Consider the following 17,741-nt stretch of genomic DNA (forward strand, 5'->3'; position numbering starts at 1 on the left):
TTGTACCTCCCCATATATATGTATGGAGTGGAGTTGGCAACTGAAAAGAAACTTTGTGTTCCCTTCAAGCTAGGTGAAGGACGGCTTTCACACACACTTATCTCTCAGAACTGAGCATGTGGAGAGACGTTCGTTCATCCAGCACAGAGGGAACGGGTTGCAGGAGAAACCCTTACTCTGGTTTCTCAGTCTGTTTCCTAGTGCCGGTTTGAAGTGCCTGCCGTTTTCACTGTAAACCCGAGTTGGAGCTTGTACCTCCCCATATATATGTATGGAGTGGAGTTGGCAACTGAAAAGAAACTTTGTGTTCCCTTCAAGCTAAGTGAAGGACGGCTTTCACACACACTTATCTCTCAGAACTGAGCATGTGGAGAGACGTTCGTTCATCCAGCACAAAGGGAACGGGTTGCAGGAGAAACCCTTACTCTGGTTTCTCAGTCTGTTTCCTAGTGCCGGTTTGAAGTGCCTGCCGTTTTCACTGTAAAACCGAGTTGGAGCTTGTACCTCCCCATATATATGTATGGAGTGGAGTTGGCAACTGAAAAGAAACTTTGTGTTCCCTTCAAGCTAGGTGAAGGACGGCTTTCACACACACTTATCTCTCAGAACTGAGCATGTGGAGAGACGTTCGTTCATCCAGCACAAAGGGAACGGGTTGCAGGAGAAACCCTTACTCTGGTTTCTCAGTCTGTTTCCTAGTGCCGGTTTGAAGTGCCTGCCGTTTTCACTGTAAACCCGAGTTGGAGCTTGTACCTCCCCATATATATGTATGGAGTGGAGTTGGCAACTGAAAAGAAACTTTGTGTTCCCTTCAAGCTAGGTGAAGGACGGCTTTCACACACACTTATCTCTCAGAACTGAGCATGTGGAGAGACGTTCGTTCATCCAGCACAAAGGGAACGGGTTGCAGGAGAAACCCTTACTCTGGTTTCTCAGTCTGTTTCCTAGTGCCGGTTTGAAGTGCCTGCCGTTTTCACTGTAAACCCGAGTTGGAGCTTGTACCTCCCCATATATATGTATGGAGTGGAGTTGGCAACTGAAAAGAAACTTTGTGTTCCCTTCAAGCTAGGTGAAGGACGGCTTTCACACACACTTATCTCTCAGAACTGAGCATGTGGAGAGACGTTCGTTCATTCAGCACAAAGGGAACGGGTTGCAGGAGAAACCCTTACTCTGGTTTCTCAGTCTGTTTCCTAGTGCCGGTTTGAAGTGCCTGCCGTTTTCACTGTAAAACCGAGTTTGAGCTTGTACCTCCCCATATATATGTATGGAGTGGAGTTGGCAACTGAAAAGAAACTTTGTGTTCCCTTCAAGCTAGGTGAAGGACGGCTTTCACACACACTTATCTCTCAGAACTGAGCATGTGGAGAGACGTTCGTTCATCCAGCACAGAGGGAACGGGTTGCAGGAGAAACCCTTACTCTGGTTTCTCAGTCTGTTTCCTAGTGCCGGTTTGAAGTGCCTGCCGTTTTCACTGTAAACCCGAGTTGGAGCTTGTACCTCCCCATATATATGTATGGAGTGGAGTTGGCAACTGAAAAGAAACTTTGTGTTCCCTTCAAGCTAGGTGAAGGACGGCTTTCACACACACTTATCTCTCAGAACTGAGCATGTGGAGAGACGTTCGTTCATCCAGCACAAAGGGAACGGGTTGCAGGAGAAACCCTTACTCTGGTTTCTCAGTCTGTTTCCTAGTGCCGGTTTGAAGTGCCTGCCGTTTTCACTGTAAACCCGAGTTGGAGCTTGTACCTCCCCATATATATGTATGGAGTGGAGTTGGCAACTGAAAAGAAACTTTGTGTTCCCTTCAAGCTAGGTGAAGGACGGCTTTCACACACACTTATCTCTCAGAACTGAGCATGTGGAGAGACGTTCGTTCATCCAGCACAAAGGGAACGGGTTGCAGGAGAAACCCTTACTCTGGTTTCTCAGTCTGTTTCCTAGTGCCGGTTTGAAGTGCCTGCCGTTTTCACTGTAAACCCGAGTTGGAGCTTGTACCTCCCCATATATATGTATGGAGTGGAGTTGGCAACTGAAAAGAAACTTTGTGTTCCCTTCAAGCTAGGTGAAGGACGGCTTTCACACACACTTATCTCTCAGAACTGAGCATGTGGAGAGACGTTCGTTCATCCAGCACAAAGGGAACGGGTTGCAGGAGAAACCCTTACTCTGGTTTCTCAGTCTGTTTCCTAGTGCCGGTTTGAAGTGCCTGCCGTTTTCACTGTAAACCCGAGTTGGAGCTTGTACCTCCCCATATATATGTATGGAGTGGAGTTGGCAACTGAAAAGAAACTTTGTGTTCCCTTCAAGCTAGGTGAAGGACGGCTTTCACACACACTTATCTCTCAGAACTGAGCATGTGGAGAGACGTTCGTTCATCCAGCACAAAGGGAACGGGTTGCAGGAGAAACCCTTACTCTGGTTTCTCAGTCTGTTTCCTAGTGCCGGTTTGAAGTGCCTGCCGTTTTCACTGTAAAACCGAGTTGGAGTTTGTACATCCCCATATATATGTATGGAGTGGAGTTGGCAACTGAAAAGAAACTTTGTGTTCCCTTCAAGCTAGGTGAAGGACGGCTTTCACACACACTTATCTCTCAGAACTGAGCATGTGGAGAGACGTTCGTTCATCCAGCACAAAGGGAACGGGTTGCAGGAGAAACCCTTACTCTGGTTTCTCAGTCTGTTTCCTAGTGCCGGTTTGAAGTGCCTGCCGTTTTCACTGTAAAACCGAGTTGGAGCTTGTACCTCCCGATATATATGTATGGAGTGGAGTTGGCAACTGAAAAGAAACTTTGTGTTCCCTTCAAGCTAGGTGAAGGACGGCTTTCACACACACTTATCTCTCAGAACTGAGCATGTGGAGAGACGTTCGTTCATCCAGCACAAAGGGAACGGGTTGCAGGAGAAACCCTTACTCTGGTTTCTCAGTCTGTTTCCTAGTGCCGGTTTGAAGTGCCTGCCGTTTTCACTGTAAAACCGAGTTGGAGCTTGTACCTCCCCATATATATGTATGGAGTGGAGTTGGCAACTGAAAAGAAACTTTGTGTTCCCTTCAAGCTAGGTGAAGGACGGCTTTCACACACACTTATCTCTCAGAACTGAGCATGTGTAGAGACGTTCGTTCATCCAGCACAGAGGGAACGGGTTGCAGGAGAAACCCTTACTCTGGTTTCTCAGTCTGTTTCCTAGTGCCGGTTTGAAGTGCCTGCCGTTTTCACTGTAAACCCGAGTTGGAGCTTGTACCTCCCCATATATATGTATGGAGTGGAGTTGGCAACTGAAAAGAAACTTTGTGTTCCCTTCAAGCTAGGTGAAGGACGGCTTTCACACACACTTATCTCTCAGAACTGAGCATGTGGAGAGACGTTCGTTCATCCAGCACAAAGGGAACGGGTTGCAGGAGAAACCCTTACTCTGGTTTCTCAGTCTGTTTCCTAGTGCCGGTTGGAAGTGCCTGCCGTTTTCACTGTAAAACCGAGTTGGAGCTTGTACCTCCCCATATATATGTATGGAGTGGAGTTGGCAACTGAAAAGAAACTTTGTGTTCCCTTCAAGCTAGGTGAAGGACGGCTTTCACACACACTTATCTCTCAGAACTGAGCATGTGGAGAGACGTTCGTTCATCCAGCACAAAGGGAACGGTTTGCAGGAGAAACCCTTACTCTGGTTTCTCAGTCTGTTTCCTAGTGCCGGTTTGAAGTGCCTGCCGTTTTCACTGTAAACCCGAGTTGGAGCTTGTACCTCCCCATATATATGTATGGAGTGGAGTTGGCAACTGAAAAGAAACTTTGTGTTCCCTTCAAGCTAGGTGAAGGACGGCTTTCACACACACTTATCTCTCAGAACTGAGCATGTGGAGAGACGTTCGTTCATCCAGCACAAAGGGAACGGGTTGCAGGAGAAACCCTTACTCTGGTTTCTCAGTCTGTTTCCTAGTGCCGGTTTGAAGTGCCTGCCGTTTTCACTGTAAACCCGAGTTGGAGCTTGTACCTCCCCATATATATGTATGGAGTGGAGTTGGCAACTGAAAAGAAACTTTGTGTTCCCTTCAAGCTAGGTGAAGGACGGCTTTCACACACACTTATCTCTCAGAACTGAGCATGTGGAGAGACGTTCGTTCATCCAGCACAGAGGGAACGGGTTGCAGGAGAAACCCTTACTCTGGTTTCTCAGTCTGTTTCCTAGTGCCGGTTTGAAGTGCCTGCCGTTTTCACTGTAAACCCGAGTTGGAGCTTGTACCTCCCCATATATATGTATGGAGTGGAGTTGGCAACTGAAAAGAAACTTTGTGTTCCCTTCAAGCTAGGTGAAGGACGGCTTTCACACACACTTATCTCTCAGAACTGAGCATGTGGAGAGACGTTCGTTCATCCAGCACAGAGGGAACGGGTTGCAGGAGAAACCCTTACTCTGGTTTCTCAGTCTGTTTCCTAGTGCCGGTTTGAAGTGCCTGCCGTTTTCACTGTAAACCCGAGTTGGAGCTTGTACCTCCCCATATATATGTATGGAGTGGAGTTGGCAACTGAAAAGAAACTTTGTGTTCCCTTCAAGCTAGGTGAAGGACGGCTTTCACACACACTTATCTCTCAGAACTGAGCATGTGGAGAGACGTTCGTTCATCCAGCACAAAGGGAACGGGTTGCAGGAGAAACCCTTACTCTGGTTTCTCAGTCTGTTTCCTAGTGCCGGTTTGAAGTGCCTGCCGTTTTCACTGTAAAACCGAGTTGGAGCTTGTACCTCCCCATATATATGTATGGAGAGGTGTTGGCAACTGAAAAGGAACTTTGTGTTCCCTTCAAGCTAGTTGAAGGACGGCTTTCACACACACTTTTCTCTCAGAACTGAGCATGTGGAGAGACGTTCGTTCATCCAGCACAAAGGGAACGGGTTGCAGGAGAAACCCTTACTCTGGTTTCTCAGTCTGTTTCCTAGTGCCGGTTTGAAGTGCCTGCCGTTTTCACTGTAAACCCGGGTTGGAGCTTGTACCTCCCCATATATATGTATGGAGTGGAGTTGGCAACTGAAAAGAAACTTTGTGTTCCCTTCAAGCTAGGTGAAGGACGGCTTTCACACACACTTATCTCTCAGAACTGAGCATGTGGAGAGACGTTCGTTCATCCAGCACAAAGGGAACGGGTTGCAGGAGAAACCCTTACTCTGGTTTCTCAGTCTGTTTCCTAGTGCCGGTTTGAAGTGCCTGCCGTTTTCACTGTAAAACCGAGTTGGAGCTTGTACCTCCCCATATATATGTATGGAGTGGAGTTGGCAACTGAAAAGAAACTTTGTGTTCCCTTCAAGCTAGGTGAAGGACGGCTTTCACACACACTTATCTCTCAGAACTGAGCATGTGGAGAGACGTTCGTTCATCCAGCACAGAGGGAACGGGTTGCAGGAGAAACCCTTACTCTGGTTTCTCAGTCTGTTTCCTAGTGCCGGTTTGAAGTGCCTGCCGTTTTCACTGTAAACCCGAGTTGGAGCTTGTACCTCCCCATATATATGTATGGAGTGGAGTTGGCAACTGAAAAGAAACTTTGTGTTCCCTTCAAGCTAGGTGAAGGACGGCTTTCACACACACTTATCTCTCAGAACTGAGCATGTGGAGAGACGTTCGTTCATCCAGCACAAAGGGAACGGGTTGCAGGAGAAACCCTTACTCTGGTTTCTCAGTCTGTTTCCTAGTGCCGGTTTGAAGTGCCTGCCGTTTTCACTGTAAACCCGAGTTGGAGCTTGTACCTCCCCATATATATGTATGGAGAGGTGTTGGCAACTGAAAAGAAACTTTGTGTTCCCTTCAAGCTAGTTGAAGGACGGCTTTCACACACACTTTTCTCTCAGAACTGAGCATGTGGAGAGACGTTCGTTCATCCAGCACAAAGGGAACGGGTTGCAGGAGAAACCCTTACTCTGGTTTCTCAGTCTGTTTCCTAGTGCCGGTTTGAAGTGCCTGCCGTTTTCACTGTAAAACCGAGTTGGAGCTTGTACCTCCCCATATATATGTATGGAGTGGAGTTGGCAACTGAAAAGAAACTTTGTGTTCCCTTCAAGCTAGGTGAAGGACGGCTTTCACACACACTTCTCTCTCAGAACTGAGCATGTGGAGAGACGTTCGTTCATCCAGCACAAAGGGAACGGGTTGCAGGAGAAACCCTTACTCTGGTTTCTCAGTCTGTTTCCTAGTGCCGGTTTGAAGTGCCTGCCGTTTTCACTGTAAAACCGAGTTGGAGTTTGTACCTCCCCATATATATGTATGGAGTGGAGTTGGCAACTGAAAAGAAACTTTGTGTTCCCTTCAAGCTAGGTGAAGTACGGCTTTCACACACACTTATCTCTCAGAACTGAGCATGTGGAGAGACGTTCGTTCATCCAGCACAAAGGGAACGGGTTGCAGGAGAAACCCTTACTCTGGTTTCTCAGTCTGTTTCCTAGTGCCGGTTTGAAGTGCCTGCCGTTTTCACTGTAAACCCGAGTTGGAGCTTGTACCTCCCCATATATATGTATGGAGTGGAGTTGGCAACTGAAAAGAAACTTTGTGTTCCCTTCAAGCTAGGTGAAGGACGGCTTTCACACACACTTATCTCTCAGAACTGAGCATGTGGAGAGACGTTCGTTCATCCAGCACAAAGGGAACGGGTTGCAGGAGAAACCCTTACTCTGGTTTCTCAGTCTGTTTCCTAGTGCCGGTTGGAAGTGCCTGCCGTTTTCACTGTAAACCCGAGTTGGAGCTTGTACCTCCCCATATATATGTATGGAGTGGAGTTGGCAACTGAAAAGAAACTTTGTGTTCCCTTCAAGCTAGGTGAAGGACGGCTTTCACACACACTTATCTCTCAGAACTGAGCATGTGGAGAGACGTTCGTTCATCCAGCACAGAGGGAACGGGTTGCAGGAGAAACCCTTACTCTGGTTTCTCAGTCTGTTTCCTAGTGCCGGTTTGAAGTGCCTGCCGTTTTCACTGTAAACCCGAGTTGGAGCTTGTACCTCTCCATATATATGTATGGAGTGGAGTTGGCAACTGAAAAGAAACTTTGTGTTCCCTTCAAGCTAAGTGAAGGACGGCTTTCACACACACTTATCTCTCAGAACTGAGCATGTGGAGAGACGTTCGTTCATCCAGCACAAAGGGAACGGGTTGCAGGAGAAACCCTTACTCTGGTTTCTCAGTCTGTTTCCTAGTGCCGGTTTGAAGTGCCTGCCGTTTTCACTGTAAAACCGAGTTGGAGCTTGTACCTCCCCATATATATGTATGGAGTGGAGTTGGCAACTGAAAAGAAACTTTGTGTTCCCTTCAAGCTAGGTGAAGGACGGCTTTCACACACACTTATCTCTCAGAACTGAGCATGTGGAGAGACGTTCGTTCATCCAGCACAAAGGGAACGGGTTGCAGGAGAAACCCTTACTCTGGTTTCTCAGTCTGTTTCCTAGTGCCGGTTTGAAGTGCCTGCCGTTTTCACTGTAAACCCGAGTTGGAGCTTGTACCTCCCCATATATATGTATGGAGTGGAGTTGGCAACTGAAAAGAAACTTTGTGTTCCCTTCAAGCTAGGTGAAGGACGGCTTTCACACACACTTATCTCTCAGAACTGAGCATGTGGAGAGACGTTCGTTCATCCAGCACAAAGGGAACGGGTTGCAGGAGAAACCCTTACTCTGGTTTCTCAGTCTGTTTCCTAGTGCCGGTTTGAAGTGCCTGCCGTTTTCACTGTAAACCCGAGTTGGAGCTTGTACCTCCCCATATATATGTATGGAGTGGAGTTGGCAACTGAAAAGAAACTTTGTGTTCCCTTCAAGCTAGGTGAAGGACGGCTTTCACACACACTTTTCTCTCAGAACTGAGCATGTGGAGAGACGTTCGTTCATCCAGCACAAAGGGAACGGGTTGCAGGAGAAACCCTTACTCTGGTTTCTCAGTCTGTTTCCTAGTGCCGGTTTGAAGTGCCTGCCGTTTTCACTGTAAAACCGAGTTTGAGCTTGTACCTCCCCATATATATGTATGGAGTGGAGTTGGCAACTGAAAAGAAACTTTGTGTTCCCTTCAAGCTAGGTGAAGGACGGCTTTCACACACACTTATCTCTCAGAACTGAGCATGTGGAGAGACGTTCGTTCATCCAGCACAGAGGGAACGGGTTGCAGGAGAAACCCTTACTCTGGTTTCTCAGTCTGTTTCCTAGTGCCGGTTTGAAGTGCCTGCCGTTTTCACTGTAAACCCGAGTTGGAGCTTGTACCTCCCCATATATATGTATGGAGTGGAGTTGGCAACTGAAAAGAAACTTTGTGTTCCCTTCAAGCTAGGTGAAGGACGGCTTTCACACACACTTATCTCTCAGAACTGAGCATGTGGAGAGACGTTCGTTCATCCAGCACAAAGGGAACGGGTTGCAGGAGAAACCCTTACTCTGGTTTCTCAGTCTGTTTCCTAGTGCCGGTTTGAAGTGCCTGCCGTTTTCACTGTAAACCCGAGTTGGAGCTTGTACCTCCCCATATATATGTATGGAGTGGAGTTGGCAACTGAAAAGAAACTTTGTGTTCCCTTCAAGCTAGGTGAAGGACGGCTTTCACACACACTTATCTCTCAGAACTGAGCATGTGGAGAGACGTTCGTTCATCCAGCACAAAGGGAACGGGTTGCAGGAGAAACCCTTACTCTGGTTTCTCAGTCTGTTTCCTAGTGCCGGTTTGAAGTGCCTGCCGTTTTCACTGTAAACCCGAGTTGGAGCTTGTACCTCCCCATATATATGTATGGAGTGGAGTTGGCAACTGAAAAGAAACTTTGTGTTCCCTTCAAGCTAGGTGAAGGACGGCTTTCACACACACTTATCTCTCAGAACTGAGCATGTGGAGAGACGTTCGTTCATCCAGCACAAAGGGAACGGGTTGCAGGAGAAACCCTTACTCTGGTTTCTCAGTCTGTTTCCTAGTGCCGGTTTGAAGTGCCTGCCGTTTTCACTGTAAACCCGAGTTGGAGCTTGTACCTCCCCATATATATGTATGGAGTGGAGTTGGCAACTGAAAAGAAACTTTGTGTTCCCTTCAAGCTAGGTGAAGGACGGCTTTCACACACACTTATCTCTCAGAACTGAGCATGTGGAGAGACGTTCGTTCATCCAGCACAAAGGGAACGGGTTGCAGGAGAAACCCTTACTCTGGTTTCTCAGTCTGTTTCCTAGTGCCGGTTTGAAGTGCCTGCCGTTTTCACTGTAAACCCGAGTTGGAGCTTGTACCTCCCCATATATATGTATGGAGTGGAGTTGGCAACTGAAAAGAAACTTTGTGTTCCCTTCAAGCTAGGTGAAGGACGGCTTTCACACACACTTATCTCTCAGAACTGAGCATGTGGAGAGACGTTCGTTCATCCAGCACAAAGGGAACGGGTTGCAGGAGAAACCCTTACTCTGGTTTCTCAGTCTGTTTCCTAGTGCCGGTTGGAAGTGCCTGCCGTTTTCACTGTAAAACCGAGTTGGAGCTTGTACCTCCCCATATATATGTATGGAGTGGAGTTGGCAACTGAAAAGAAACTTTGTGTTCCCTTCAAGCTAGGTGAAGGACGGCTTTCACACACACTTATCTCTCAGAACTGAGCATGTGGAGAGACGTTCGTTCATCCAGCACAAAGGGAACGGGTTGCAGGAGAAACCCTTACTCTGGTTCCTCAGTCTGTTTCCTAGTGCCGGTTGGAAGTGCCTGCCGTTTTCACTGTAAACCCGAGTTGGAGCTTGTACCTCCCCATATATATGTATGGAGTGGAGTTGGCAACTGAAAAGAAACTTTGTGTTCCCTTCAAGCTAGGTGAAGGACGGCTTTCACACACACTTATCTCTCAGAACTGAGCATGTGGAGAGACGTTCGTTCATCCAGCACAAAGGGAACGGGTTGCAGGAGAAACCCTTACTCTGGTTTCTCAGTCTGTTTCCTAGTGCCGGTTTGAAGTGCCTGCCGTTTTCACTGTAAACCCGAGTTGGAGCTTGTACCTCCCCATATATATGTATGGAGTGGAGTTGGCAACTGAAAAGAAACTTTGTGTTCCCTTCAATCTAGGTGAAGGACGGCTTTCACACACACTTATCTCTCAGAACTGAGCATGTGGAGAGACGTTCGTTCATCCAGCACAAAGGGAACGGGTTGCAGGAGAAACCCTTACTCTGGTTTCTCAGTCTGTTTCCTAGTGCCGGTTGGAAGTGCCTGCCGTTTTCACTGTAAAACCGAGTTGGAGCTTGTACCTCCCCATATATATGTATGGAGAGGAGTTGGCAACTGAAAAGAAACTTTGTGTTCCCTTCAAGCTAGGTGAAGGACGGCTTTCACACACACTTTTCTCTCAGAACTGAGCATGTGGAGAGACGTTCGTTCATCCAGCACAAAGGGAACGGGTTGCAGGAGAAACCCTTACTCTGGTTTCTCAGTCTGTTTCCTAGTGCCGGTTTGAAGTGCCTGCCGTTTTCACTGTAAAACCGAGTTGGAGCTTGTACCTCCCCATATATATGTATGGAGTGGAGTTGGCAACTGAAAAGAAACTTTGTGTTCCCTTCAAGCTAGGTGAAGGACGGCTTTCACACACACTTATCTCTCAGAACTGAGCATGTGGAGAGACGTTCGTTCATCCAGCACAAAGGGAACGGGTTGCAGGAGAAACCCTTACTCTGGTTTCTCAGTCTGTTTCCTAGTGCCGGTTTGAAGTGCCTGCCGTTTTCACTGTAAAACCGAGTTGGAGCTTGTACCTCCCCATATATATGTATGGAGTGGAGTTGGCAACTGAAAAGAAACTTTGTGTTCCCTTCAAGCTAGGTGAAGGACGGCTTTCACACACACTTATCTCTCAGAACTGAGCATGTGGAGAGACGTTCGTTCATCCAGCACAAAGGGAACGGGTTGCAGGAGAAACCCTTACTCTGGTTTCTCAGTCTGTTTCCTAGTGCCGGTTTGAAGTGCCTGCCGTTTTCACTGTAAACCCGAGTTGGAGCTTGTACCTCCCCGTATATATGTATGGAGTGGAGTTGGCAACTGAAAAGAAACTTTGTGTTCCCTTCAAGCTAGGTGAAGGACGGCTTTCACACACACTTATCTCTCAGAACTGAGCATGTGGAGAGACGTTCGTTCATCCAGCACAAAGGGAACGGGTTGCAGGAGAAACCCTTACTCTGGTTTCTCAGTCTGTTTCCTAGTGCCGGTTGGAAGTGCCTGCCGTTTTCACTGTAAAACCGAGTTGGAGCTTATACCTCCCCATATATATGTATGGAGTGGAGTTGGCAACTGAAAAGAAACTTTGTGTTCCCTTCAAGCTAGGTGAAGGACGGCTTTCACACACACTTATCTCTCAGAACTGAGCATGTGGAGAGACGTTCGTTCATCCAGCACAAAGGGAACGGGTTGCAGGAGAAACCCTTACTCTGGTTTCTCAGTCTGTTTCCTAGTGCCGGTTTGAAGTGCCTGCCGTTTTCACTGTAAAACCGAGTTGGAGCTTGTACCTCCCCATATATATGTATGGAGTGGAGTTGGCAACTGAAAAGAAACTTTGTGTTCCCTTCAAGCTAGGTGAAGGACGGCTTTCACACACACTTTTCTCTCAGAACTGAGCATGTGGAGAGACGTTCGTTCATCCAGCACAAAGGGAACGGGTTGCAGGAGAAACCCTTACTCTGGTTTCTCAGTCTGTTTCCTAGTGCCGGTTTGAAGTGCCTGCCGTTTTCACTGTAAAACCGAGTTGGAGCTTGTACCTCCCCATATATATGTATGGAGTGGAGTTGGCAACTGAAAAGAAACTTTGTGTTCCCTTCAAGCTAGGTGAAGGACGGCTTTCACACACACTTATCTCTCAGAACTGAGCATGTGGAGAGACGTTCGTTCATCCAGCACAAAGGGAACGGGTTGCAGGAGAAACCCTTACTCTGGTTTCTCAGTCTGTTTCCTAGTGCCGGTTTGAAGTGCCTGCCGTTTTCACTGTAAACCCGAGTTGGAGCTTGTACCTCCCCGTATATATGTATGGAGTGGAGTTGGCAACTGAAAAGAAACTTTGTGTTCCCTTCAAGCTAGGTGAAGGACGGCTTTCACACACACTTATCTCTCAGAACTGAGCATGTGGAGAGACGTTCGTTCATCCAGCACAAAGGGAACGGGTTGCAGGAGAAACCCTTACTCTGGTTTCTCAGTCTGTTTCCTAGTGCCGGTTGGAAGTGCCTGCCGTTTTCACTGTAAAACCGAGTTGGAGCTTGTACCTCCCCATATATATGTATGGAGTGGAGTTGGCAACTGAAAAGAAACTTTGTGTTCCCTTCAAGCTAGGTGAAGGACGGCTTTCACACACACTTATCTCTCAGAACTGAGCATGTGGAGAGACGTTCGTTCATCCAGCACAAAGGGAACGGGTTGCAGGAGAAACCCTTACTCTGGTTTCTCAGTCTGTTTCCTAGTGCCGGTTTGAAGTGCCTGCCGTTTTCACTGTAAAACCGAGTTGGAGCTTGTACCTCCCCATATATATGTATGGAGAGGTGTTGGCAACTGAAAAGAAACTTTGTGTTCCCTTCAAGCTAGTTGAAGGACGGCTTTCACACACACTTTTCTCTCAGAACTGAGCATGTGGAGAGACGTTCGTTCATCCAGCACAAAGGGAACGGGTTGCAGGAGAAACCCTTACTCTGGTTTCTCAGTCTGTTTCCTAGTGCCGGTTTGAAGTGCCTGCCGTTTTCACTGTAAACCCGAGTTGGAGCTTGTACCTCCCCATATATATGTATGGAGTGGAGTTGGCAACTGAAAAGAAACTTTGTGTTCCCTTCAAGCTAGGTGAAGGACGGCTTTCACACACACTTATCTCTCAGAACTGAGCATGTGGAGAGACGTTCGTTCATCCAGCACAAAGGGAACGGGTTGCAGGAGAAACCCTTACTCTGGTTTCTCAGTCTGTTTCCTAGTGCCGGTTGGAAGTGCCTGCCGTTTTCACTGTAAAACCGAGTTGGAGCTTGTACCTCCCCATATATATGTATGGAGTGGAGTTGGCAACTGAAAAGAAACTTTGTGTTCCCTTCAAGCTAGGTGAAGGACGGCTTTCACACACACTTATCTCTCAGAACTGAGCATGTGGAGAGACGTTCGTTCATCCAGCACAAAGGGAACGGGTTGCAGGAGAAACCCTTACTCTGGTTTCTCAGTCTGTTTCCTAGTGCCGGTTGGAAGTGCCTGCCGTTTTCACTGTAAAACCGAGTTGGAGCTTGTACCTCCCCATATATATGTATGGAGTGGAGTTGGCAACTGAAAAGAAACTTTGTGTTCCCTTCAAGCTAGGTGAAGGACGGCTTTCACACACACTTATCTCTCAGAACTGAGCATGTGGAGAGACGTTCGTTCATCCAGCACAAAGGGAACGGGTTGCAGGAGAAACCCTTACTCTGGTTTCTCAGTCTGTTTCCTAGTGCCGGTTTGAAGTGCCTGCCGTTTTCACTGTAAAACCGAGTTGGAGCTTGTACCTCCCCATATATATGTATGGAGTGGAGTTGGCAACTGAAAAGAAACTTTGTGTTCCCTTCAAGCTAGGTGAAGGACGGCTTTCACACACACTTATCTCTCAGAACTGAGCATGTGGAGAGACGTTCGTTCATCCAGCACAAAGGGAACGGGTTGCAGGAGAAACCCTTACTCTGGTTTCTCAGTCTGTTTCCTAGTGCCGGTTTGAAGTGCCTGCCGTTTTCACTGTAAACCCGAGTTGGAGCTTGTACCTCCCCATATATATGTATGGAGTGGAGTTGGCAACTGAAAAGAAACTTTGTGTTCCCTTCAAGCTAGGTGAAGGACGGCTTTCACACACACTTATCTCTCAGAACTGAGCATGTTGAGAGACGTTCGTTCATCCAGCACAAAGGGAACGGGTTGCAGGAGAAACCCTTACTCTGGTTTCTCAGTCTGTTTCCTAGTGCCGGTTTGAAGTGCCTGCCGTTTTCACTGTAAAACCGAGTTGGAGCTTGTACCTCCCCATATATATGTATGGAGAGGTGTTGGCAACTGAAAAGAAACTTTGTGTTCCCTTCAAGCTAGTTGAAGGACGGCTTTCACACACACTTATCTCTCAGAACTGAGCATGTGGAGAGACGTTCGTTCATCCAGCACAAAGGGAACGGGTTGCAGGAGAAACCCTTACTCTGGTTTCTCAGTCTGTTTCCTAGTGCCGGTTTGAAGTGCCTGCCGTTTTCACTGTAAACCCGAGTTGGAGCTTGTACCTCCCCATATATATGTATGGAGTGGAGTTGGCTACTGAAAAGAAACTTTGTGTTCCCTTCAAGCTAGGTGAAGGACGGCTTTCACACACACTTATCTCTCAGAACTGAGCATGTGGAGAGACGTTCGTTCATCCAGCACAAAGGGAACGGGTTGCAGGAGAAACCCTTACTCTGGTTTCTCAGTCTGTTTCCTAGTGCCGGTTGGAAGTGCCTGCCGTTTTCACTGTAAAACTGAGTTGGAGCTTGTACCTCCCCATATATATGTATGGAGTGGAGTTGGCAACTGAAAAGAAACTTTGTGTTCCCTTCAAGCTAGGTGAAGGACGGCTTTCACACACACTTATCTCTCAGAACTGAGCATGTGGAGAGACGTTCGTTCATCCAGCACAAAGGGAACGGGTTGCAGGAGAAACCCTTACTCTGGTTTCTCAGTCTGTTTCCTAGTGCCGGTTGGAAGTGCCTGCCGTTTTCACTGTAAAACTGAGTTGGAGCTTGTACCTCCCCATATATATGTATGGAGTGGAGTTGGCAACTGAAAAGAAACTTTGTGTTCCCTTCAAGCTAGGTGAAGGACGGCTTTCACACACACTTATCTCTCAGAACTGAGCATGTGGAGAGACGTTCGTTCATCCAGCACAAAGGGAACGGGTTGCAGGAGAAACCCTTACTCTGGTTTCTCAGTCTGTTTCCTAGTGCCGGTTTGAAGTGCCTGCCGTTTTCACTGTAAACCCGAGTTGGAGCTTGTACCTCCCCATATATATGTATGGAGTGGAGTTGGCAACTGAAAAGAAACTTTGTGTTCCCTTCAAGCTAGGTGAAGGACGGCTTTCACACACACTTATCTCTCAGAACTGAGCATGTGGAGAGACGTTCGTTCATCCAGCACAAAGGGAACGGGTTGCAGGAGAAACCCTTACTCTGGTTTCTCAGTCTGTTTCCTAGTGCCGGTTTGAAGTGCCTGCCGTTTTCACTGTAAACCCGAGTTGGAGCTTGTACCTCCCCAGATATATGTATGGAGTGGAGTTGGCAACTGAAAAGAAACTTTGTGTTCCCTTCAAGCTAGGTGAAGGACGGCTTTCACACACACTTATCTCTCAGAACTGAGCATGTGGAGAGACGTTCGTTCATCCAGCACAAAGGGAACGGGTTGCAGGAGAAACCCTTACTCTGGTTTCTCAGTCTGTTTCCTAGTGCCGGTTGGAAGTGCCTGCCGTTTTCACTGTAAAACCGAGTTGGAGCTTGTACCTCCCCATATATATGTATGGAGTGGAGTTGGCAACTGAAAAGAAACTTTGTGTTCCCTTCAAGCTAGGTGAAGGACGGCTTTCACACACACTTATCTCTCAGAACTGAGCATGTGGAGAGACGTTCGTTCATCCAGCACAAAGGGAACGGGTTGCAGGAGAAACCCTTACTCTGGTTTCTCAGTCTGTTTCCTAGTGCCGGTTGGAAGTGCCTGCCGTTTTCACTGTAAAACCGAGTTGGAGCTTGTACCTCCCCATATATATGTATGGAGTGGAGTTGGCAACTGAAAAGAAACTTTGTGTTCCCTTCAAGCTAGGTGAAGGACGGCTTTCACACACACTTATCTCTCAGAACTGAGCATGTGGAGAGACGTTCGTTCATCCAGCACAAAGGGAACGGGTTGCAGGAGAAACCCTTACTCTGGTTTCTCAGTCTGTTTCCTAGTGCCGGTTGGAAGTGCCTGCCGTTTTCACTGTAAACCCGAGTTGGAGCTTGTACATCCCCATATATATGTATGGAGTGGAGTTGGCAACTGAAAAGAAACGTTGTGTTCCCTTCAAGCTAGGTGAAGGACGGCTTTCACACACACTTATCTCTCAGAACTGAGCATGTGGAGAGACGTTCGTTCATCCAGCACAAAGGGAACGGGTTGCAGGAGAAACCCTTACTCTGGTTTCTCAGTCTGTTTCCTAGTGCCGGTTTGAAGTGCCTGCCGTTTTCACTGTAAACCCGAGTTGGAGCTTGTACCTCCCCATATATATGTATGGAGTGGAGTTGGCAACTGAAAAGAAACTTTGTGTTCCCTTCAAGCTAGGTGAAGGACGGCTTTCACACACACTTATCTCTCAGAACTGAGCATGTGGAGAGACGTTCGTTCATCCAGCACAAAGGGAACGGGTTGCAGGAGAAACCCTTACTCTGGTTTCTCAGTCTGTTTCCTAGTGCCGGTTTGAAGTGCCTGCCGTTTTCACTGTAAAACCGAGTTGGAGCTTGTACCTCCCCATATATATGTATGGAGTGGAGTTGGCAACTGAAAAGAAACTTTGTGTTCCCTTCAAGCTAGGTGAAGGACGGCTTTCACACACACTTATCTCTCAGAACTGAGCATGTGGAGAGACGTTCGTTCATCCAGCACAAAGGGAACGGCTTGCAGGAGAAACACTTACTCTGGTTTCTCAGACTGTTTCCTAGTGCCGGTTGGAAGAGCCTGCCGTTTTCACTGTAAAAAGGAGTTGGAGCTTGTACCTACCCATATATATGTATGGAGAGGAGTTGGCAACTGTAAAGAAACTTTCTGTTCCCTTCAAGCTAGGTGAAGGACGGCTTTCACACACACTTATCTCTCAGAACTGAGCATGTGGAGAGACGTTCGTTTTCCAGCACAAAGGGAACGGGTTGCAGGAGAAACCCTTACTCTGGTTTCTCAGTCTGTTTCCTAGTGCCGGTTTGAAGTGCCTGCCGTTTTCACTGTAAAACCGAGTTGGAGCTTGTACCTCCCCATATATATGTATGGAGTGGAGTTGGCAACTGAAAAGAAACTTTGTGTTCCCTTCAAGCTAGGTGAAGGACGGCTTTCACACACACTTATCTCTCAGAACTGAGCATGTGGAGAGACGTTCGTTCATCCAGCACAAAGGGAACGGGTTGCAGGAGAAACCCTTACTCTGGTTTCTCAGTCTGTTTCCTAGTGCCGGTTTGAAGTGCCTGCCGTTTTCACTGTAAAACCGAGTTGGAGCTTGTACCTCCCCATATATATGTATGGAGTGGAGTTGGCAACTGAAAAGAAACTTTGTGTTCCCTTCAAGCTAGGTGAAGGACGGCTTTCACACACACTTATCTCTCAGAACTGAGCATGTGGAGAGACGTTCGTTCATCCAGCACAAAGGGAACGGGTTGCAGGAGAAACCCTTACTCTGGTTTCTCAGTCTGTTTCCTAGTGCCGGTTTGAAGTGCCTGCCGTTTTCACTGTAAAACCGAGTTGGAGCTTGTACCTCCCCATATATATGTATGGAGTGGAGTTGGCAACTGAAAAGAAACTTTGTGTTCCCTTCAAGCTAGGTGAAGGACGGCTTTCACACACACTTATCTCTCAGAACTGAGCATGTGGAGAGACGTTCGTTCATCCAGCACAAAGGGAACGGGTTGCAGGAGAAACCCTTACTCTGGTTTCTCAGTCTGTTTCCTAGTGCCGGTTTGAAGTGCCTGCCGTTTTCACTGTACAACCGAGTTGGAGCTTGTACCTCCCCATATATATGTATGGAGTGGAGTTGGCAACTGAAAAGAAACTTTGTGTTCCC

The sequence above is a fragment of the Vicugna pacos genome, unplaced genomic scaffold (genome assembly GCF_048564905.1).
Source record: "Vicugna pacos unplaced genomic scaffold, VicPac4 scaffold_20, whole genome shotgun sequence".
NCBI lineage: Eukaryota > Metazoa > Chordata > Mammalia > Artiodactyla > Camelidae > Vicugna > Vicugna pacos.